This window comes from Triturus cristatus, chromosome 4_1 (assembly GCF_964204655.1).
Source record: "Triturus cristatus chromosome 4_1, aTriCri1.1, whole genome shotgun sequence".
Lineage (NCBI taxonomy): Eukaryota > Metazoa > Chordata > Amphibia > Caudata > Salamandridae > Triturus > Triturus cristatus.
This window is the reverse complement of record NC_140585.1, coordinates 1,196,185,423-1,196,208,935: the sequence shown is the minus strand read 5'-3', so window position 1 is coordinate 1,196,208,935 and position 23,513 is coordinate 1,196,185,423. Positions and strand designations below refer to the sequence as shown.

The 23,513-nt window shown below is 47.9% G+C and overlaps 2 long non-coding RNA genes across 2 annotated transcripts in view; one reads left to right on the top strand and one right to left on the bottom strand.

The window, feature by feature from the left end:
* LOC146856368 (uncharacterized) overlaps positions 1-23,513 on the bottom strand; it is a 131,820-nt gene that overhangs the window by 65,195 nt on the left and 43,112 nt on the right. The window lies entirely within an intron of this gene.
* Positions 19,639-22,168, top strand: LOC146856369 (uncharacterized). Its single transcript, XR_014981471.1, has 3 exons — positions 19,639-19,809; positions 21,734-21,833; positions 21,956-22,168. It is a non-coding gene; the product is annotated as an uncharacterized LOC146856369 (long non-coding RNA).

Genomic DNA, 23,513 nt, shown 5'->3' with positions numbered 1-23,513 from the left:
CTGAAAATGAACTCTCTACTGAAACACTGTTTTATATAATTGCCACCTTTTTCAAAATAGGAGGGTATAATGTCAACGAGACTAAAACAAAGATTCTTCCTTTTTAATGCATCACCTCAATCTCTTCCGAAATTCCTAGCATTCAATTATGAGCAAATGCCAAAAAATATCTAGTTATCTGGATTTCTGAAAACTTAGAGGATCTTTACTGAATAAATTATCATCAGCTAACACAGAAAATACTAAATAATTACTTTTTTTAATATAATCAAGGGGAAGCACTATTAAGAAAACCAATAATCCCAAACTGGTACGATATCAAATATTAGCTGTTTATAACACAAGACAAAAGCATTTGTATCCTTATTTAATAATACCCAATATACAATTATCTCTAACCACACATCTTACAGAATTATCCCTAGTGCTGTGAAGCAACTGGTTTAGGCAAAGTTGGGGCTTGGTTGATTAATGGTAGAACCATATCCTGAGAGTATGTAAACAAAAAACACGATCGAATATGGGATGGTATCATTTCTCCTATCGACAAACCTATAGCTGTATACCTAGAATATCAAAATCTGAGATAAAAAATTCTAGAGATCTAGTTGGGCACCTTTATAAGGAATTTATGTTTCGCTGCTTCAACTTTGGATTGGCTACTGGGTCAGTTTTTTCCAGTTTCATGTAAATTATGATATAAGGAAATTGATGTCAACAGAATATTCTAAATGCGGGAGTGTGTTAGACAAGTCTAATAAGACTGGTGCTTTTGTTTGAGAAGTAAATATACAAATATTTTTAAGAGCTGTGATTTTTAACTGTGAAATTATTTTTTTAATTATGTAAATCTTGAAACTGTGAATTTGATTTTAAATTGATTAGAAAAGTAATTAAAAAGAATTAAACAAGAAAGAATAGCAAATAGTTCCACATACGAGTGGGTGCCCGGAACACTTTGTGTGAGAGCATCTATTTTTGAAATCCTTGCACAGACATGGTGGCCGCATTGACTCTATCGTATTTATTCTTTTTTAGTACAGGAATCTAGATAAGCAACAGCCTTACAGAGAAAAAAACTGCAATGTGTATTTCATCTACAGACTCACTCTGCAATGTCAGAGGACACTGCTTTGGTAGTTGTCAGCTCATTTGTTCCTCTCAACGTAGTTAGAATTCCCGAACATTTGAATCGCGTGTTTTTCAACTTTCAACACAACTTTTGGTGTGAGTGGTCCTTTTTCTTTGATTGTCTTACATCTTTTTTGCTCACTGACACAATCATGCCTTTGTTTATGGAATAACAATATTACAACAGAAAAGGGGTCAGAAAAAGACATAGGTACTCTTATCTGATGTCTCCACACCAGACAGGTGTTTCAGAAATTCCCAAGAGTCCAGCTATTCTATATGTAATTCTTTAACTATTACACTCTACTTTTCTGCTTCCATTTCTTCTTTTTTGCTTTTTAATGGAACAGTTTACATGCTGACAGGATCGTCCTTGTTGACTTAAAACTAGTTTTAGGACTAATTTGGTTACCTATAAAAGTAACATTGGCAAAGCACTAGGTCTTGCCTTTTAAAAGTGTTCGGTGACCTTTGCCAATGCTTGTTGCAGATGTCAAATAACCTTTGCAAAATTATAAAAATGGTTGTTGCCAATACTATGCAGCATCAGCAAGAGTGAAATACATTAAGGCCATGAAACGGACAGCCGAATAGTGAGTATGTATACATGCATATGTAGCATGATGCTTGTGAGAGGCGAGCTTTTATTGACTGTTTTATACCTGATTAGTTATTTATACATTATCGTTTGGGATTTTTGTTGTCTGTGTTGTTGCCTGTCTTCTGTGAGGAAGTAGAGAAACATTCAGTATAATCGGAGCCTCCTGTCCTGAGATAGAATCTATGTAAGATTAAAGACATTTGTTAGTCTTTGGGAGGCTTTGGGGTGTTCTGATTTGAAAAAATTGGGTAAAATTGTGCATTTTCCTGTACAATTTCTGCTCTAACAAAACAAAATGCCATAGTTATTCTGGCATAAAACACATAAAACTTCAGAAGCATTCACAGTATTGGGACAAAAGTTCTCTTTGTTTTTATTTGAGTAATCTCTCAAAGAGAGCTGAGGCAACACTGAAACAGACCAAAGTCCTTCAGGGGTCTGATGCTGATGTTCTTGTATCGGCCCAGGAAGGAGTAAAAACAAGTTTGTTTTTTCCCGCCGGACTGCAGAGACTGGAGGGTGTCTCGTGGGAGCTGCACATGCTGGAAAACAGAGGCTGCTTACAGTGGGAGGAGGCGGCCGGGGAATGCCGTCCCTTGGGAGGGGGGTAAAGCCAGCACAAGACCAGTTTTCTGTGTGTGTAAAAGGCCGCTTTATTGAAACAGGTGCATATCACATTTTATAACCTTGGCAACTGCCTTCCAAAACTAAAACCACACTATACATGAATTTCCTGACCCCTTGTTCCCCCTCCTACCCCTACGGTCCCCACATCAGACCCCCCACCCCGCAAAATACAACATAACATCCCATAACAATAATATTACACAATCCTACACAATCTAGCATTTACAAATCCTAACCTCCCAGGACCCAAATCCCTACCTGCCTTTGTGCAACTGTAACTAACCAACCTCTAATCTAAACTTATCCTACCTGGTTACCCTTTCCCTGCTCACAAACTACCAACATGTAACTAAAAACTACAGCCAATCCTGGCCAACTTTCAACAACCCCTCCACCCAGGAAAAGGCGGGAGGGTAGGCGAAGACGCCGCCTCTCCCCTTTTTCTAACCCCCAGAACCCCCCCCCCTTCAATGTCTATGAACGCCCAACAGTCTAGCCAACACTTCCCTCAGTTCCAATAAATACAAGTCCATACCCAGCCTGGATAGATGGACCCCGTCACCTTTGAAAGAATCCGGCGTGTCATACCTAATGTCCCTGTGTGAAATCCTGAAAATCCCCAACTGACGACAAAATTGCACCATTTCTGTATTCGGCTTACGTCTGGCCTTGTCTACCGCCCCCGGGTTAACAGCCCCTCTCCAAACCCTACGAGGAACAAATTCTGTCCAGACAATGGCACAACCGGACCACTGACCCTTGATCAAAGCCAAATCCCACTTCATACATCTCATGAGCACCAGGCCAGTTTCCCTCACCATATAATTCTCCCCTAAATGAAGTACCAAGACATCGGGGCACCTACCAGCCACCAAAATCCCGTTGAGAACATGCAACAACTCCTTCCATTGCCTACCACCCCTGCCCCTCCAACACACAGTAAATATTTCATTATTAAACCCCGGGCTTTCCCCAAAATAGCCGGAGTGGGCCTGGATTTGCGGCCGCTTCACAAAAGAAAGTCCGACAATCCAAATAGACATTTCCCTGGCGAGGGGACCCATCACCGAACCTGAAACGAAAAACATGATTTAACAAAAGGAAAACAAGAACAACCGCACTACAAACCCCCAGATGCGCTGCGCACATAACACTGGTAGCAGTCAGAGGACCACCTACTCAACCTCATAATGTCCCCTCGCCCCCAGCCTCTATTGTTCGCTTCAGATGCTCGCCCTATTCGAAATGAATGCGTCCCAAAACCTTTCCCTTCAATCCCCAGCCTGCCCAGCGCCTTCCGCAGCACAGCTAAAAGCTGCGAGGCTTTCACACCTCGTCCATCCCCATGCCTGAAAACTAAACCCACCAAATCCACCGACAAGGACCTCCACCTCAAACCCCACCGGTAAGGGCAAGCCGTCGGAGAATCTCCCATGTGCAACGAAACCCATTTGCCCCCTCCCCTCTGATCCGTCTTAGACTTTCTCAGACAAATGCTGACCTTACCCTTACAGAAAGACACCTCACTCCATGAACAACCCCTGTTCAACTTTGGTTCCCAACAGTTCAGAAACCCGAAAGGCCCCGAAAAACATCCAGGACATCAGTGTGTAAAAAAGACCAACTTCCACATCGTCAGAACATATCCCAGGCAAAACTCCAAGCACCCTCTCACAAAGCTCCCACGACAGAGGATTCCGAACCCGGGTTGCGCGTCCCCAGTTCCCCCGCGGAGGGTGCATAGCCCCACAACAATTTCCCGACTAAAGCAATCCCTGCCAGCTTACCTGCTATCATGACCCTATTCAGACCCCTCTCAATCAAATTCAAAATAAACTGAATCACATCTTCCTGCCTAGACTCAGGGGAATCCCGACACCTAGCGCCTGAGCGCAAAAATTCCACCCATGCTGTCCTGTACGCTGCTTTCGTGGATCGCGCCAGGGAACCTAAAACCAGCTGCAACATCCTTTGTTACCTACGTACTACAAATGCTACGGCATTCTGGTCGGAGTACCGTCCGATTCCTTGGCGAGCCCACAGAATCTCCCCCACTGTGAACGAGACAAAGCATCCACCATGTCATTGTCTACACCCGGCACATGCACAGCGCGAAAAGCGATATCATGCCTTAAGCAACCCAACACAAACACCCTCAACAGTTTCAGGACCTGTTCATCCCAAGCAGACTGGCGGTTCACAATGTGAACTACCACCATGTTGGCAATTCTGAAGCTTATTTTCTTGTGCGCCAGCTGGTCACCCCATAAGGTGATCGCCACCACCAAAGGGAAGAACTCCAAAAAGGCTATGCTCCTGCCCCCATCCAACCACTCCGGGGGCCACTGCTCCGCACACCACCTCCCTTGCCAGTACAAACCAAATCCTGTGCTCCCCGCCGCATCCGAAAATATTTGGACATCCCAAAGCATGTCAGTCTCCCTCATCAAGGGTATGCCATTGAAGTTTTGTAAGAAAAACAGCCACATTCTCAAGTCCTCTGGCACCCCCGCTGACAGACGGACATGATGATGCGGAGGCCGCTGCCCCACTAGCGCCATACACTGTCGCCTTCAAAATGTCCTCCTACTCTTACCACCCTACACGCAAAATTGAGGTGACCCAGCAGCTCCTGAATTTCTTTCACCGTGACCTTTTGCTTTGCCAACATCGTTGCCAGCAGCCCTAACGTTTGCTGCTTTTTATCTGCCGGAAGGCCTGCCTCCATCAACTGAGAGTCCAATTCAATACCTAAGAAGGACAGAGCCGTGCAGGGCCCCATAGTCTTTTCCGGTGCCAATGACACTCCCATTTCCCTCATGATCTCATTGAAACTGTCCAGTGCCTTTTGGCAGTCCGCGGAGCCTGAGGTGCCAACAAAGAAGTCATCCAGGTAGTGCATTACTCCTTGGTGACCCGCCCGTTCCGTAAACAACCATTGTAGGAACGTGCTGAAACACTCAAAAAGTGCGCATGACATAGAACAGCCCATCGGCAATGCTTTGTCCACGTACCAGTGACCGCTAAACAGGATACCCAAAAGATCCCTGTCATCTGGATGGACTAGAAGCAGCCGTAAAGCCGACTTTATGTCGCACTTTGCCATCATAGCCGTTGCGCCTGCGGTCACTACTAGTGACATGGCTACGTCAACAGATTAATAAGACACCGTGGCCTCCGCGCTCGTCGATGAAATCATTTACCGAACCTCCTTCAGGCCACGACAAATGCTGAATTAGGCGAAACTATCCTTGCTCCTTTTAGGCACCACTCCAATAGGTGACACAATCAAATTTTTTAGAGGCCACTCCTCAAAGGGACCCGCCATGCGGCCCTCACGCACTTCCTTATCCAGCTTTTCTGGCACTCTCTGAAAGAGCTCCTTTGCCAATTTCAAATTGTCCGCCCACCGTCTCGTCCTCGGTCCATCGTACCCCAGTGTGAAACCCTCCAAAAACCCCAACCTCAAACGTTCGGCAGCCTCCACATCAGGATACCCCTGTAAGGCTGCAATCAAATTGGCCACTTTAACCGGAGTACGAGCCCTTTGGCCCAGGCCCCTTAGCTCCTCGCCCCCCCGAGCTGCTGCTGACCCCCCGACTTAAACCCTCCTGCCTGCCACTGCTGTGACCCCTGCTGCTGACCCTGGCTGCCCCCCCAACAATTGACCAATGCATGCCTTCCTCCGCACCCTGATGAGCAATCATGCCTGAAACTGCAGTACTCCCGGGTGCACAAACCCTTGTTGTAGTCCCAACAAGCACCCTTCGACCCTGGCTGTCCTCTCCCTGCTCCCCCCACCCTCCCTCGGGTGGGGCCTCCCCGATAAACGAGCGGGAGCCCGCTGGCCGTAAAAATGTTTTTTCCAGACTCGCCTAAACCCATAGTATGTTGCCACAAATCTGTGTCCAGCTCTCCCCATTTAGCCTCCGGGTCCCACGCCATGAGTGCCCGGAACTCCTCATCGTATTGTGCCCAGGCATACCCGCCCCCAGCAATCTGTGCCTTCCTAATCACATCCATGGATTTGAACATGGCCACAGACCTTTTAGGGTATTTTTTGCAAAACACACTGGCGTAAATAAGGAGCCGTCCAATTCTCAATCGTCAAAGGCATCTTCGGCCGTTTTGCCAACTCAAATGCCTCCTCTTTAGACCCCTCCTTTGCCCGCACTTCTCTGTGGAGGAGTTTAAGCATCTCAACATATTCCCCTTTCCATATACGTTCCTTGGTAGACAACATCAAATGAGCGCCCAAGGGCTTTGTGACTCCCATGTATGGCAACCGTTTAATTTTCAACACCTTGCTTTCCAATTTAGTCTCCACCTCCCCGTCTGAATCTCTACTGTCACCTTCTTATCCGTCACGCTGTCTCCCATGCCTACTGACGCCTTAACTGTGCCCTCCACTGACCCCTTACCTGGGTCCTCCGTTTCTACCCCTACATCCACCACATAGGTACCCTTGCTCAACCTACCCCCTGCCCCCTCCTCCCTGCCAGATCCACCCACACCAACCAACACCATTACAGGACGCAAGCGCGCTGACCGTTTACCTGGCACCAAGGACTCTGCCCGTCGCTCCACCGGGCGTCCTGGCAAAGGGGCGGACCTTTCATCCCAATGCGATATCCGACCCGTGGGCCTCGCCTGGCGTCGTGACACCTGCAAAATACTATGCACAACATTACTCGGACCCCCTCTCCCCCATCTTCCACATCTCGCAACTCTCCCTCCTCCATACTATCCTCGTAATCCAACTCCTCCTGCCTAGCACCATCGGCTCTCCCCGCCAGGGGGTGCAGAATGCACCCTCCTAGAAACACACAACTCTTCACCCTCGGCGCTCTGTCTTCGGTGTTGTCCCCCGGACCGTTGATGCCCCGTGGGTGGTGGGGCCGGTGAGCCCGTCCTGGCCCTACTTATGCCAGCCGCGACGGGATCCCCCACCGGTACTGGGTACGCCGCCCGAGGCTCCACCCTTCCTTTCCTTGGTGCCAATGGGCCGCTCCCAGCCCTACCAAGTCTGGCACCCCGCGATGCTCTGCGCGTTGCTCTACCGCCTGAAACAAAAAAGTATGGTCTGGTGTGCTGGGCTCACCTCTCTTCTCTCTCCCATCCCAACCCCTCTTGCTGCCGGTCCCTAATGTGCGTGCTAGCTACCCATGCCCGCCCCACCCCACTAAGTTCCACCACCTCTCCAACTTCCCCACCATCCCCCTCCCCGTCACTCCACTCCAAACCGGCTGCCCCCTGCCCACCTACCCCACTCGGCCCTGCCCCCTCACATAGCCTGCCCGCCACCGGATCCCCCTTCAACCCCCCACTGGTGCCCTTCCTCGAAAACCCCTCACCCTTTCCCTCCAATACCGACGGACCCTCCCCATGCACACCCCCCAACCTCCTCCACCCAGAAAGCGAATATATCCAAGCCCTCCCAATCCCATTCACTCACCTCCAACAGCAAGGGGGACACCCCCCTCCCCCACAACCTCCCCACTGCTCCCCCCAACCTTCAGTCTGCTCCCAACACCCCCTCCTGCACCCCCCCAAGCACCCACCCCCTCCCCGATAACAGCACCCAATACCCCAGACAGGCTCTCCTGCCCCACCTGACCAGGCCCCCCTTCTGCGTGAACAGCGCCTGACAGGGCATGTGTGCCCTTATGCACCACTCCCTGTGCCAGATGCAAGACAAACCTCCATTCCCACCCCCAATCTCCCAGTCTCAGATCCCCTCCCCACCTCCACAGAGCGCGACGGGCCTGTGCCTCCACGCACAGCCATAACCTGATGTGTTTTCTCCCCCCCCACCTTCTCTACTCGGGACCGCTCTCCTGACACAGGAGCGGTCCCTTTCAAGCTGAGACCTCGGCGGGGAGGCACGCTTCGCGCTCCCCCGCTGAGGCGTTCCGCCCGCAACACTTGTCGACTTCGCCTCCCCCATGGGCTCGACATGCCCAGACACACCCCCTGAGGCAGCGCTCTCCCGTTTGGCGCTGCTCCACCGCTGCACGCCGACTTCACAGACCGGGCTGCTCTCCCTGCATACGAGCGGCCCCCAATGCCTGCAGCACTCGGCGGGGGTACACGAGACGCGCTCCCCCACCGTGCCCCTCCGCCCCTCCCAACAGAGGAAACCAGGCCCCCCCCGCACGCCACGTGCACTTGCACCGCCGAAAGGGGCCGTGCTCCTGACATCCGTGCGGCCCCTCCCACTCACCTAGCCTCTCTACGCTTTCCAGGGGGGGGGGGCGAACAAGCCGCGACGGCACCACCAGAGGCCTCCGGCATCAGCACGTCCAGCCGGCCGGCCTCGCTGAGTAACCGGACCGCCTCCAAAAAGCGATAATCCCCAACACCAGCCATCGTAAGTATGACTAACTGCACTAGATCTATACCACCAAAAACACCACACCAGGCCGACAAACCTACCCTGACAAAAACCTACTCTACGCAGCGCTCCCAGCCACCAGGTCACCAAACCTAAAATGGTGGCTGGAAAAGTGCGAAAAAACCCTAAATACCTTTGGGCTAATAACTGAAAAATTGGGCTACAATTGGGCTAGTCCCAATGTAGCCTAAAATACCTAAAATGGCCGCTCGCCGGCCAGCCTCTCCCAAGCTGCCTGGGGGCAGACCTCGCTGTGCTCGGCTGCCCCCCAAACCCCCCTTCTCCGCCCACACCCCCGCCCATGCTAGCAGCCGGGGCTCTGACCACTCCGACCCCTATGTGGCGCGATTTTTGGTCTTTATCTGACATTGATACATGATGTTCTAACTATGGTATACACTTTAAGAAGGCGCTGGTTCTACGACTTGCTGTTTCACTTGATAGTCTTACTACTGCACTAAGATGGCGAGTGTGATTGGAAGTGGGCGGCACACGTGTATGAGAACACGTGATACCCGGGCATTGGTGCCTTTTACGCCATAACGGATAACTAGGACTTAGGTGGACTTTGCTTCCCGTACTCGGGTAAGATTTGTGGACCGCGTTATTGGACTTCACCGGCCCTGGGGGGATTTACTTTGACCCAGGGGAGCTGCGGTTTGCATATTGGCATCCCGCAGGGAGTCGGGACTGTTTCCATAATGTACGTGGGTTCAAGACCACTTAAGATTCAGTTTACACAACGGATTTATACGGTACGTGGTCTCGCGTTTGGAGTTCTTTGGTATAATTTTGTTCGTAATAATCATGGCATCCTGACAATTCTGAGTAATATTTATGTAGGACTCTTTTAATTAATGTATTCTTGCCCAGCTTATCATGTTTAGCAGACATGATACGTCATAGTCATGCACTACTTTTGGGACTTGGTTAATTAAGCCTTACCGTTTAGGTGACTTTAGGTATAGTTGGCTCATAAGCATTGATCTTCAGATTTTTAGTAATACTTGGTAGAGCTACGAGAGAATAACATGTTTCATGGTGTACTGGTCACACCATATGTGATAAATCATTCTATCCCGGACTAGACCAAAGTACGTATATGCTTATATTTTAGGAAGTGTCCGCAACTGACACATGAGCATCTACTTTACCCGGACTGAGACTCAAATATGATATAGCAGATAGGACCGTCATGTACACGAGGTAGGTGCGGGCTACACTTTGATTCTAGCGCCACGGTTTATGACGCATACTCTCATGTGTTTGTATATAAAGTGATAGACTTTTGCGTTTTTTCCTCATCTAGGCCTACCCGAACTTTTGACAGGTATCTTTTCTTTTCGGTACTGAACTAGCACACATTTCTATATCAGTTCCTTCTTAAAACACTGCCTTGCATGATGAGATTCACTTACTTTCCTGGTGGCAGTGGCCTTTATAAACACTATGGTTCTTGTGCAATCCAGCTAGTAACATGGCCATGTATTGTTTTTTCACTTGAAACAAGAGGTGTGGTAGTATACCTTACCTAAATTGCCGGCCCTAATGTGGCGGTAAAGGGCCTCTGCATTTTAATTAACATGGTATCTACGGTCTTAAGTGTAATACCATCACCGGTGGCTTAGTGTTATGTATATTGATATATGTGTACATTGAGACTATGTTGTGTTGCTTGACTTATTCTAGCCCTGAAGAAGTCATAGGGTGACTTTAAACCCGAAGACGAAACACGTGTTGGCTGGTGAGAAGCTGTTGTGACTACCAGAATAAAATGAAGTCTTGCTGAAAATAAGAACAAGACATGAAGACCATTTTTATTTGGACACTTATTTGTATGTGCTGAGGGCTTAGGCTTCTATTCATGAGTATTTAGGGTGCTGGGTTGACACCCTTTCCTTTGGAGCACTACTTATACCTAGATTAAAGTATTGGGGAAAACACAGACTGAGCGCCAGATTGCCCCATTCACCCCTCCTTATAGTTATTAGCACACCGAGCCCTCTGCCCGCTCCCCTCACACAGGCTCGGGGAGGAGCGCCGGGCAGGATGACGAGGTCACAGTGATGAGAAGTGCTGCGGGGGACAGCAGGTTGGCGCCAACTCCCCTCAACCGACTCCCGGTGGATCCAAGAACCGTCACCTTAGCAACAACATTCCATATTCTACCACTACTTATATAACCATTACAGAGAAACATCCCCTTTATATAACCTCTCGCAAAACACTCTATAACACCCCTCCCTCCCTTTACATGAGGGGCCGGCAAGGGAGAGGTTGTAGCCCGGCTTCCAGCACAGAGAGAATCAGATACTGTGCTCACCTGGCACCAGGTGGAGAAACTGGGAAAAAGCAGCAGGGTATCCCTTTCACTGCGTCTCCTCATAAAGCAAAAGCCGAGCACAGTTCAGTCAACGTGGATTTTCAAAATAATACATAACAACAAGCCTCGAACAGGGCGTAATACATATGTGGTTAGTGTGCATCACTGAGAGATGTTCATCAGTGACTCTTGCCCAGTGGACAATACTTCAAGTGAGGCAACAAACGCGAGTACTGGCTTTTTGCCCAAGACCGCTGTGCATTCTGGTGCTTGTAGTTTCCATTGTCCGCACAACTCACCTGTACTTGGCAGCAGTCGGCTTGGGTGGGGTTCGGTACCCCACCATTCTCCACCAGCGCAGGGAGGTGGAGCCAGCCCTCCCGGTGCCACAAAGGCATTGCAGAACTCCAGCAGCACAGGGTCTTCAAAGGGGCCGTCCGAGGCCCAGGTACTCACCAGTACTTGGCAGCAGTCGGCTGGGGTGGGACTCTGTCCCCCAGCATTCTCTACCGGCGCAGGAAAGTGGCACCACAAAGGCGTTGCAGCACTCCAGCAGTATCTGCGCCCATCCGCATCTGGGCTGGGCCCACTCTCTGAGGTCTCTGTCTTCATGTCCTAGCGCCTTTAATCCAAGTGTGAAACAGTCAAAGTCGAAAAGCCACTGCCAGGAAGTTGATTCTCTATCTACCGAGTGGTATTTTTTCTCTTTTCAAGTCTAAATGTTAATAATGGCCTCCTCCCTACCCCATGCTCTTAGTATGTGCAGGCTTATTGCTGTTTCCGCAGTCTCCCATTTTAATAGTTTGATTATTTGATGGGGCCATGGCCAAAAGAAAATCGGTTGATTGTGGACCCATCATATCTCCTTCAGTAAAGCCTACCACAAAGCCTACTTCAATTGACCGTTTGCTTGAACGAGCTGTCAGCGCCATTAGTAATGAAATCACCAGAAATGAACGGAGGCTCTACATCAATTCGGATGGTCTTACTGGGGGTTTACCTGGCGTGTTTCCTTGCCCTCTTTCGGACACGCCTATAGTTTTACCCCATAGCAGTGCTGATTTGCTTTCCACACAAGGATCCACATTGAATCGTGCACCGACTCCTCCAACTGCTAGTCCTTCCATTTTTTCCAAAGGTGTAAACACAAAGTCCCTGGCTGCCTACAACAATACCAAAGAGAGCCAAATGTGGCAAAGCATGTAAACAGGTGTCTAGCCCTCTTTTATCCCCTTCCGAGACCTTACAAGTATCCGTGCACGAGCCAGCTACTGTCCCAGTACCAAGTACAGAAGCCCCAGAGGCTCCAGTTTTAACCTCAGTCCAATTTTCACAGGCTGACAAGTCGTATCGCATTGATTCCTTCAACGACCTTCTTGCTAGCCACCTAAAGACTTTCTCAGAAAAGCTGTCTTCAACAATTAACTCTGTACTTTCTCCTCTGGTTTCACGTCTGGCTACTATTGAGTCCAAAGCAAACACAAGGAGATGATGGACGGAGCGCTGAAACTTTTCAGACACTCACCCCTAGTCAGAGATCTGGGTTGAATCCATCATGGTTTTTTAGCTCACTTTGCCACCCCAGTTCAGACACAGCTATATGCAAATCAGTCTTGACCCTGTGCCTCATGGGAACAGTCCAGCCCGAACTGCCAAGCCATATCTTCCCTGGACCAGAAACAAGCATCCTGGGACTGGTTTCTGGGTAACACCGTTCATCAGCCAGGCCAGCTTGAATCCAGTGGCAAAGTGAGCAAGGGACTCCCTTGCTCACTTTGCCACTGGATTCAAGCAAGCCTGGCTGAAGACAGCTGAAATGCCAGAAACCGGTCCTAGGAATCTTGTTTCCGGTCCAGGGAAGACATGGCTTGGCAGTTCGGGCTGGACTGTTCCCATGAGGCACAGGGTCAGACTGATTTGCATATGGACATGTCTGAACTGGGGTGGCAGAGTGGGCTAAAGAACGGTGATGGATTAAACCCAGATCAGTTGACTGGGGGTGAGTGCTTGCAATGTTCAACACTCCGTCCATCATTTCCTTTGGTTTTGCTTTGTTCACCATAAGTTGGCAGGGTATGCTCAGACGTGAGTCCCATGCTCACTTTGCCACTGGATTCAAGCAAGCCTGGCTGAAGATGGCTGAAATGCCAGAAACCAGTCCTAGGAAGCTTGCTTCCGGTACAGGGAAGACATGGCTTGGCAGTTGGGGCTGGACTGTTCCCATGAGGCACAGGGTCAGACTGATTTGCATATGGACATGTCTGAACTGGGGTGGCAGAGTGGGCTAAAGAACGGTGATGGATTTAACCCAGATCAGTTGACTGGGGGTGAGCGCTTGCAATGTTCAACACTCCGTCCATCATTTCCTTTGGTTTTGCTTTGTTCGCCATAAGTTGGCAGGTTATGCTCAGATGTGAGTCCCTTGCTCACTTTGCCACTGGATTCAAGCAAGCCTAGCTGAAGACGGCTGAAATGCCAGAAACCGGTCCTAGGAAGCTTGTTTCCGGTCCAGGGAAGACATGGCTTGGCAGTTCGGGCTGGACTGTTCCCATGAGGCACAGGGTCAGACTGATTTGCATATGGACATGGCTGAACTGGGGTGGCAGAGTGGGCTAAAGAACGGTGATGGATTAAACCCAGATCAGTTGACTGGGGGTGAGTGCTTGCAATGTTCAACACTCCGTCCATCATTTCCTTTGGTTTTTGCTTTGTTCGTCATAAGTTGGCAGGGTATGCTCAGACGTGAGTCCCTTGCTCACTTTGCCACTGGATTCAAGCAAGCCTGGCTGAAGACGGCTGAAATACCAGAAACCGGTCCCAGGAAGCTTGTTTCCGGTCCAGGGAAGACATGGCTTGGCAGTTCGGGCTGGACTGTTCCCATGAGGCACAGGGTCAGACTGATTTGCATATGGCCATGTCTGAACTGGGGTGGCAGAGTGGGCTAAAGAACGGTGATGGATTAAACCCAGATCAGTTGACTGGGGGTGAGTGCTTGCAATGTTCAACACTCCGTCCATCATTTCCTTTGGTTTTTGCTTTGTTCGCCATAAGTTGGCAGGGTATGCTCAGACGTGAGTCCCTTGCTCACTTTGCCACTGGATTCAAGCAAGCCTGGCTGAAGACGGCTGAAATGCCAGAAACCGGTCCTAGGAAGCTTGTTTCCGGTCCAGGGAAGACATGGCTTGGCAGTTCGGGCTGGACTGTTCCCATGAGGCACAGGGTCAGACAGATTTGCATATGGACATGGCTGAACTGGGGTGGCAGAGTGGGCTAAAGAACGGTGATGGATTAAACCCAGATCAGTTGACTGGGGGTGAGTGCTTGCAATGTTCAACACTCCGTCCATCATTTCCTTTGGTTTTTGCTTTGTTCATCATAAGTTGGCAGGGTATGCTCAGACGTGAGTCCCTTGCTCACTTTGCCACTGGATTCAAGCAAGCCTGGCTGAAGACGGCTGAAATGCCAGAAACCGATCCTAGGAAGCTTGTTTCCGGTCCAGAGAAGACATGGCTTGGCAGTTCGGGCTGGACTGTTCCCATGAGGCACAGGGTCAGACTGATTTGCATATGGCCATGTCTGAACTGGGGTGGCAGAGTGGGCTAAAGAACGGTGATGGATTAAACCCAGATCAGTTGACTGGGGGTTAGTGCTTGCAATGTTCAACACTCTGTCCATTATTTCCTTTGGTTTTTGCTTTGTTCGCCATAAGTTGGCAGCGTATGCTCAGACGTGAGTCCCTTGCTCACTTTGCCACTGGATTCAAGCAAGCCTGGCTGAAGACGGCTGAAATTCCAGAAACCGGTCCTAGGAAGCTTGTTTCCGGTCCAGGGAAGACATGGCTTGGCAGTTCGGGCTGGACTGTTCCCATGAGGCACAGGCTCAGACTGATTTGTATATGGCCATGTCTGAACTGGGGTGGCAGGGTGGGCTAAAGAACGGTGATGGATTAAACCCAGATCATTTGACTGGGGGTGAGTGCTTGCAATGTTCAACACTCCGTCCATCATTTCCTTTGGTTTTTGATTTTTAAATATATACACATATACATGCACCCATGCATACACCCTTGCCACCCCAAAACCTATACCAACCCTAAAAATACCCTTGCCACCTCAAAACTTATACCTACCCTAAACAGCCCTTCCAACACAAAAACCCACACCCACCCTAAACTCTAAAAAAAAAAAAAAAAACCTTACCACCCAAAAACCCATACCTTCCCTAAACTCTAAAAATAACCTTGCCACCCAAAAACCCATACTTACCCTAAACCCTAAAAATGCCCTTTCCACCTAAAAAAAAACATGCCTGCCCTAACCCCTAAAAATAACCTTGCCACTAAAAAACCCATACCCACCATAAAAACCCCTTAGCACCGAAAAACCCATACCCACCCTAAATCCTAAAAGTGCCCTTGCCACCCAAAAACACATACCCACCCTAAAATTACCCATCCTACCCCAAAACCCATACCCACCCTAAACCCCAAAGAACCCTTACCATCCAAAAACCCATACCTATCCTAAACCATAAAAATACACTTACCACCCCAAAATCCAAGCCTACCCTAAACCCTGAAAATAACCCTGCTGCCCAAAAACCCATACCCACCCTAAACACTAAAAATTCCCCAATAACACAAAAACCTATACCCACCCTAAAAATTAACTTACCATCCAAAACCCCATGCCCACCCTAAATCCTAAAAATTCACTTACCATTGAAAATCCCAAACCCACCCTAAATCCTAAAAATATTTCCTACAACCTATAAAATCCCATATACTCTTACCTACTGTTAGACCTGGCACCTTGGCGTGGGTCTCCCTTCCATTTTTGTGCAGTTGCCTCATGTGTTGTTGCTGGTGTTAGATGCTTTGGGCACTGTGCCACTGCTGTCCAGTGCCACAGTGCAAGTGCTCCCTTTTGTAAATTGATGTGTGAATTTGTGGTTCCATGATTGGTTGGTTTGGGTTACCTGTCAGACCCTAGTACAGTGCACCAGGAGTGCCCAGGGCTGGTAATCCAAACACTGCTGGTGGGCTTGCAGCACTGGTTGTGCCACCCACAGAAGCAGCCTGTAAAAGTGTGTCTAAGGCCTGCCATTGCAGAGCCTGCGTGCAGTCTGGTACTGTCATGCTGACTGGGCAAGTACACCCACTTGCCAGTCCCTAAACCTTCCCTTTTCTTCATATCAGACACCCCTATGGTAGGCCCAAGGGCAGGGTGCATTGTAAGTATAAGGCAGGACATGCCCTGGTGTGTGTGGCATGTCCTAATAGTGAATTACAGCCATTTTCGTGTTTCACTAGTGCAAGGCTACCTGTTCTCCACAGGCCAGAATGGGCAGTTTGAGTATTACATCTTATAATCCTAACTGACTCAGGGAACATGGTCGAAATTCAAATTTAGTGTGCCTGAACTCAGAATGATAAAATACATCTTTTAGTGAAGTTGGTTTTAGCATTCTGGGCCTCATGTAGGAAGCCAAATACCGGTCGGTAACGGCCGATTTTCGGTAATTATACCGTTACCGACCGGTATTTTGGCTTTTGGTATGTAGGGGGCTCATTTCTGTATTCGGTAATTTACCGAATCGGTAAAATTACCGAATCGGTAATTTTACCGATTCGGTAAATTCCGAATACAGAAATGAGATGTAGGGGGAGTGTGTGGGTGTTTTTAGGAGTCGGTATTTACCACCAACTAATAGTTGGTGGTAAATAATTAATGGATGTGTGTAAGCATTTTTAAGCACTTAGCAGTGTGCAATGTGGCAGACATACATGCCCTTAGGGCATGTATGTGTGCCACATGTGCACACATGGCCGAATCAGGGGTGCAACAGGGTGTCAATGTGACACCCTGCCACCCTTGCATGTGTTCCCCCCCATTACCGAATCGGTATTTACCGATTCGGTAATGAGGCATACCTTCCCATCAATGGGAAGGTATGCCTCATTACCGAATCGGTAAATACCGATTCGGTAATTACCGAATTTTAACGAATCGGTAAAAATTACCGACACTTTACCTACATACGAGTTACCACTTCTTAAATACCGATTCGGTAACGTTCGGTATTTAAGAAGTGGTAACTGGTATGCTACCTACATGAGGCCCTCTGTGTTTGAAAATACCACTTTTAGAAAGTAGGTATTTTCTTGTCTAACCATTCAAACCTGCCTCTGCTAGGCTGTGTATTCCTTGTCTGGAGTTTGAGTGACAGGGCTGGGGAATTCCAGGAGACAGGGTGAGGCAGCCCAGTGGTGAATAGAGAGATCTGCATCTAGATGGGAGGGAGGAGTTGCACCTGGGACCTGAATAGGGATGTGCCTTCCCTCCACAATGCTGGCTCCACCTCCTGTGGTGTGTCTGATGTTTCTGCCCTGCACTCTGAAAAGAAAGAGCGAGTCATGTAAACAAAGTGCTCCAGGACTGACCAGAACTGGTTTGGACTAGGCAAAGGCCTCTCTGCCTTCAGAGAACAAAGGAAAACTTAGTATAAATATTGGGAGACCAACCCAAGAACTTTAGATCACTCTGGGAAACAAGAAGAAACCTTTGGTGAGGAGAGGAAACCAGAAGAAACTGAGGAGAGACTATCCCTAAGCTGAAGTGCTGCTTGGGGGATTGACCTGCAGTGGTTACCTGACTGCCAAAGAAAGGAGAAAGGACTTTGTATGCATTTTCATTCATTCAACTTGTGTAAGGATCTCCAAGGGCTTGGAAAAGAGAATGCCTCCTGCTGAAGTCTCAGGGACAACAGACTTCAACCCCCAGCTCCCCAGAGTTCTGTGGAAGTGCCTGCTGCTGTTTTGGGCCTTCCGAGGGACTGCGTGTCGCAAGGAGCTGGAAGCGCGACTCACGGAGAAGAAGCGTGTCGCCGTCGCAGCCACTGCCTTCGCATCCCGGAACAAGGGTGACGCCGCTGTAGCTGACGCACTGCACAGCATCACGAGAAGCGTCCTGCCACACCGAAGAAGCGTGTCGCCGCTGTAGCTGTCGCTTTGCACCGCATCAAGAGAAGTGTCTCGCATTGAGGAAGAAGCGTGTCGCCGTCGCAGCCGCTGCCGTCGCATCTTGGATGTCGCCTCTGTAGCTGTCGCATTGCACCGCATCAAGAAAAGCACTTTGCATCCATGGAGAAGCGTGCCGCCGTCGGAGCTGCTGCCGTCGCATCAAGGCACAAGGGTGTCGCTGCTGCAGTTGTCGCATCAAGTGGAAGCGTCTCGCAACGTCGGAGAAGAGTGTCGCTGCCAAGACCGCTGTCGTCGCATCGCGGAACAAGGGTGTTGCCGCTGCAGCTGACACATCAAGTCGAGTCTTCTCGCAACCTCGGAGAAGCGTGCCGCATCAGGAAGATCTTCACATCTTTATTTCTTTGCACCAAACTTTCATCGCATCACCATCGTTGCAACACTTTCGTTGCCCTGAGGGTCTTATCTAAAGGTATATTGAACTAAAAGTGTCACATTTAAGAACTAAAGAGAACTAAGCTAAAACTACCATTTTAAGTAACAGTATTGTGGATTTTTGTCGTTCATGGTCTTGTGTTAAATCTATATAAAGAACACTTATTTTTTATATTAAACCTGTGTGGTGTCCATCTGTAGTGTTGTCACTTGATTACTGTATGTGTTCACAAATGCTTTACACACTGCCTCTGAGATAAGCCTGTCTGCTCGTGCCAAGCTACCAAGGGGGTGAGCAGGGGTTATTTTAGGAGTGTACCCCCTTACCCTGACTAGAGGCAAGGGTCCCTATTTGTCAAAAGTGCATACCTGTGCCTACTAGAGACCCCCAAATCTAAGACCCACCCTAACAAAAAATAGTTCCCCAATATATATATATATATATATATATACACACACCCAGATATATCAAACACTTAAAACATCGAAACAAAAATTAATACTTACATATACTTACCTTTAAAACTTTTTAGAACAAATATGCCTTTCCCATTCATGCTTTTACAACGAAATTAGTTGTAATGGCATGCGTGGTAAAGGCATACTCGCTGTAAATTCCTGCGTGGTAAAGGCTTGCGTGAAAGTGTCGCCTGCGTTGTAAAGGCATGCGGTGTTCCGGCTTGGTGGTAAAGGCTGTTCACCCTCTCAATGTAGTGATACAATCTGATGTACTGAGATGAAACATCCTGCATGTTAATGAATGAGACTTTTTTTGAATTTTGATGAGTCATTATTATATTTTTACATGTTTTTTGCTTGATGTCTGTAAAAATTCCTAAAGACAAGTGCTGCAGGGCACATTTGCTTCTATCCCTTTGCATGAGTTAGCTGAAAATAAATGTTTGCCTTTTTATTATGTTTCTAAAAGTTAGTGCTCAGTCAAGTAAACAGCAGCTCGGTGTTGCTTTTTACCAGTGGGCCGCTTGTAAAGATCAAGAGAGCCGCAGGAGGCCCGCGATACTTTGAGTTTCCCTGTAATTTAGGGCAAACCTACCTGATTTACACCAGAGATGTACCTGCATGCTGGCTTTTAGGCGAATTTAAAGTGTGCATCCATGTTTTAGGTCTATTACAAAAAGACGGCTGAGCAGTTGATCTTCTCCTTACTGACACACCCCATCCTTAGACTCAGCAAATCTTTTGTCACTGCTAACTCGGAGAGCATCTCGAGTAAGAGAGGGAGAAATAAAGTCGAGCTTCGGAAAGGAAACTGGAAGGGGCTGGTTCTTAAAAATCACGAGGAGATTGGATAGAAAATGGTAAGTTGTGTATAGTACCTTATGTAGACGTATTTTGGCAAGATTCACTTCATTTTTTTAGTTTCTGTAAAATTTGTTCTGAAGTTGTCTCCTCTGTTATAAAACATTCAGTGTCTCTGCGCATGTCTGTGTGGGTCTCGACTTAGTGGCAACATCACAAGTAAAGGCTCTTTACTCTCTGCGCTGTTAATTAGTCACTGCAGAGGGTTGATTAGCAGAAAGCGAGGAGACTAATTACTAAATTAGTGTCAACAGAAGAACCAGAATGACACAGCACTCAGCAAAGCTTCCCCTACTGCTGTCACAGAGAGGATGTCAAGGGAAATGGGAAGAAATAAAGTCGAGCTTCTGAAGACAACAGGAGAGGGAAGGTTCTAAAAAGCAATATATAAGAAATGGGGAAATTATAAGACGCAAGTAGAAAGCCAGGATACCTTTGCTCGTCATGCGTGTCCTTAAAAGTGACAGGTCATTTTTGTCCTTAAAAGTGACAGTTCGTGCACAGAAAATATGTGGACATGATGTATGTGTCAGTCCTAACCGGAGCTGAGCTGGGGGTGTGGCACAGGGTGTGTCCGAGTGTGAGCCAGTGTTGAAGGCCGTGTTAGGTTAGCAGGGCATTCAGGTTATGTTAAGAAAATATGTGTCCCTAAATGTGTGCGCAAAAAAGTGCCTTCATGTAAGAGGGATATGTCTGGCCATGTTTAAAATGTGGGCTGTAGATCTGGGACCGATGGTGCCTGAGCAGGCAGCCCCCAAGGCCCCCAACCCACGGCAGCATGGATGTCTAACACTAGGGTTTGCGGTGCAGAGGTAATTTTTTTTAAAGTGTCTTTCTTTAGAAGCAGATGCTATAATTTGTAATGCAACACAGCCTTAGCTGGTGGCAGAAAACAATAAAATAGCAACCCAGGGCAGGATATGTACTGGTCATCCGTCATGTCCCTAAACTTCAGCTGGAGCCAGCCTTCCCAGGCGAATGAGTCCCAAACACAGGTGATTATGCAGCTCTTCCCAAATGATAATGGGAGCATCTAACAAACATGGCCCCATGTTAGAAAATGGACCATGGTCATTTTAAAAGCAGCAGCCATGCGTGTCTCCTACAATTTCCAGGCAATAAGTAAATAAATAAATGTCCGGATACCACCTGTTGTTAAGGCTCTTCTTGGAAAGAGACATGTGTTTTTGCTAGTGGAGGGGGTGACTGATCATAAAATACCCCAGATGTTTTATATGCATGCTGTAAAGAATGTGTACCACGCAGCCCTTAATCTGTATATAATGTAATTGGTGCGTTGCTCATTGTGTTTCATATAAATATCCTGATGCTACTTGCAGTTTATAGGTTAAAAGCCTGATATAAAGCCCTAAATTATTAAAAGGTTCCCGAGAGCAGATTGCACAATCCGTTATTTAGATATGTGTATAGGTTATGGTTGTAAATGCAATGGGTCTTTTGGGTATGAATCAGGGGTGGGGTTCTTATTAAAAAAGTAAATGTAAATGCCCTGGGTATTGTTTTCAATTTTGAATTTGTTTTTCCAAACTTTAACTAGGTTGTTTAGCTGTGGGGCAGACAGGTTGTGCCTACAGGTTGTACACATCTGCCAGATGTAACATGTACCTAGATGTTGTTTTACGCAAGCTCTATGTAAGGATGCATGTCTCTATGTAATGTATTTGCGCTTTCTAAGTAATATATAGTAATGCCTTATTTATGAAGTGTAGTTTTAAAACAGACGTTTTTGATCTAACCCCAAACACAGGACAACCCGGAGATAACCGTCACAGACGCCGAAATGCTCACCATGCAGTCAGATATATGTTTTTAGAGTTGTATAGTTCTGAGTAGTTTTTGTACACTGCTGTCTCAGAAGCTCTGCTTTTCTAATGGTATTCTCATGTATGTATGATTTTATAGATTATGATGCCAAGCTACAACTAGATCTTGACGAACTAGAGCAGTACCTGGTGGCTCAAAGTGCGCAAACTGAGTGTGCAGGATAACGCAGTTCTTTCAGGTAAATCAAAAATGCCTGGGTTCTTTAAACTGTCTAAGACTTAGGACCATAGCGGCGAAATGTAGGAGGGGCTGCTAAGGCTGTGTTTATACCGCAAATGTGATACATTTTTTTCTTTGCAGAGCCCTCGGAGGCATGCACGGACGGGTGCGAAAAAAGAACTCTGGGTTTTATTCTCGCAAGCGGAAGGGGCCAGCGCCATGTAGTACTGAATGTATAAAGACGGGGTGTGTAGAAATGATTCTGGTGGGGTGTCTGTGGGTAGTGTAAACAGCATATACATATTCCTCATTCTGTCTAATATATATATTTTTATGTTACATTCTAGGAGCTGCTCAAAAGAACACCGGAGAAGATACGTGTAAGTCTAAGAGGTCGACGACACCGTTAAGGGACATCACAAAGACATCCCATAACACCTTGTCTGCAGCAAAATGTGTGAGTAGGCATGTACGCCAGGACCGACTCTGTTCATACTACAAACACATACAACCAAGAGCCGGCACAGCCGTGAAATGTCAAAACAAGCCATCCTCCAACATGATGAACACACCTTCAGGAATGTCTATTCTGCACCGGGAGGGGGACAACAGAGACGTGCTTACAATCCCAGACACCGTAATGCCTGTTCTGTGTAAAAGCAACACTTCATATCTGAACCCTCTCAAGGCCTCAAAAGGGGATCTCATCTCAAACAAACCCCCCCTTAAGAAGAAACTGAGGGACCCGGAGCCCCAACCCTGTCCTTTACACCTTAAGAAGATGCCGTGGGGTCACAGATTCCCAAACAATGCCTTTAAACCTCAAGAAGAAACCTATGGTCCCTGAACCCCAAACTACGCCTGTAGATCTCTCATTAAAAAATGTTGTTACGCCTGTGAATGAGCCCTGTACACCCCTGATCTCTAAGGGGCCAGTGTGTGTGGCGACGGTTGCAGAAGAGCCGGTACAGCCCCAAACCCCTAAAGTGAATCGTCTCTCAAGAAAATATCTTAAGAAGAAGCAGGGGGTCCTGGTGTTTAAAGTAGAAGCAGTAGAAGGGCCCTTAATCAAGCCCATTACAACGCTGAACCCTTCCCATAACCTGAAGCCCTCTATAGTTTCAAATAAACTAGCGGCACCAGTAGAGGGGCTCCCCCTAGACCAACCCCCAAAACCTGCTATAATCATGCCTGATGGGCTTAGGAACGCAATGTCTGAAAATGTTCAACCCTCAGGAACACCTTATAACGGCAGCAGCGGGTGTCTCAAAACACTGACAGGGCTGGTAGACAGACTTTATAGACCCTCAGAAGCAGCGCACGCAGGGCATTCTAACACGTAGAATGGGGATTTGCATATGGAGGTTAGACATTCACACGAACACAACTCCGACAATTTCTTAGCAGCTAGGACCCTCGATTATTTCGACAGTTATTTACACTCCCCGTGCCTTATGTCCCCTATCACCCCTCCGGGATCGTATGACCCAACCAGCCCCGTGTCCAGTCAGTGTAAACCCCACATCACCACCAGCAATATACGGCGATAACTGTACGGGCTGGGACGACTGGACAAATCAGGGCTTAGAGGACGTATTTAGTGAGGACCCTTCCACGGGTGCCCCGGGGTGTTCGCACTGGCACCCTGTTTCTATGATCCCTCCTGACCCTCAGTTACAGAATGTTGTTGTGGCGGACG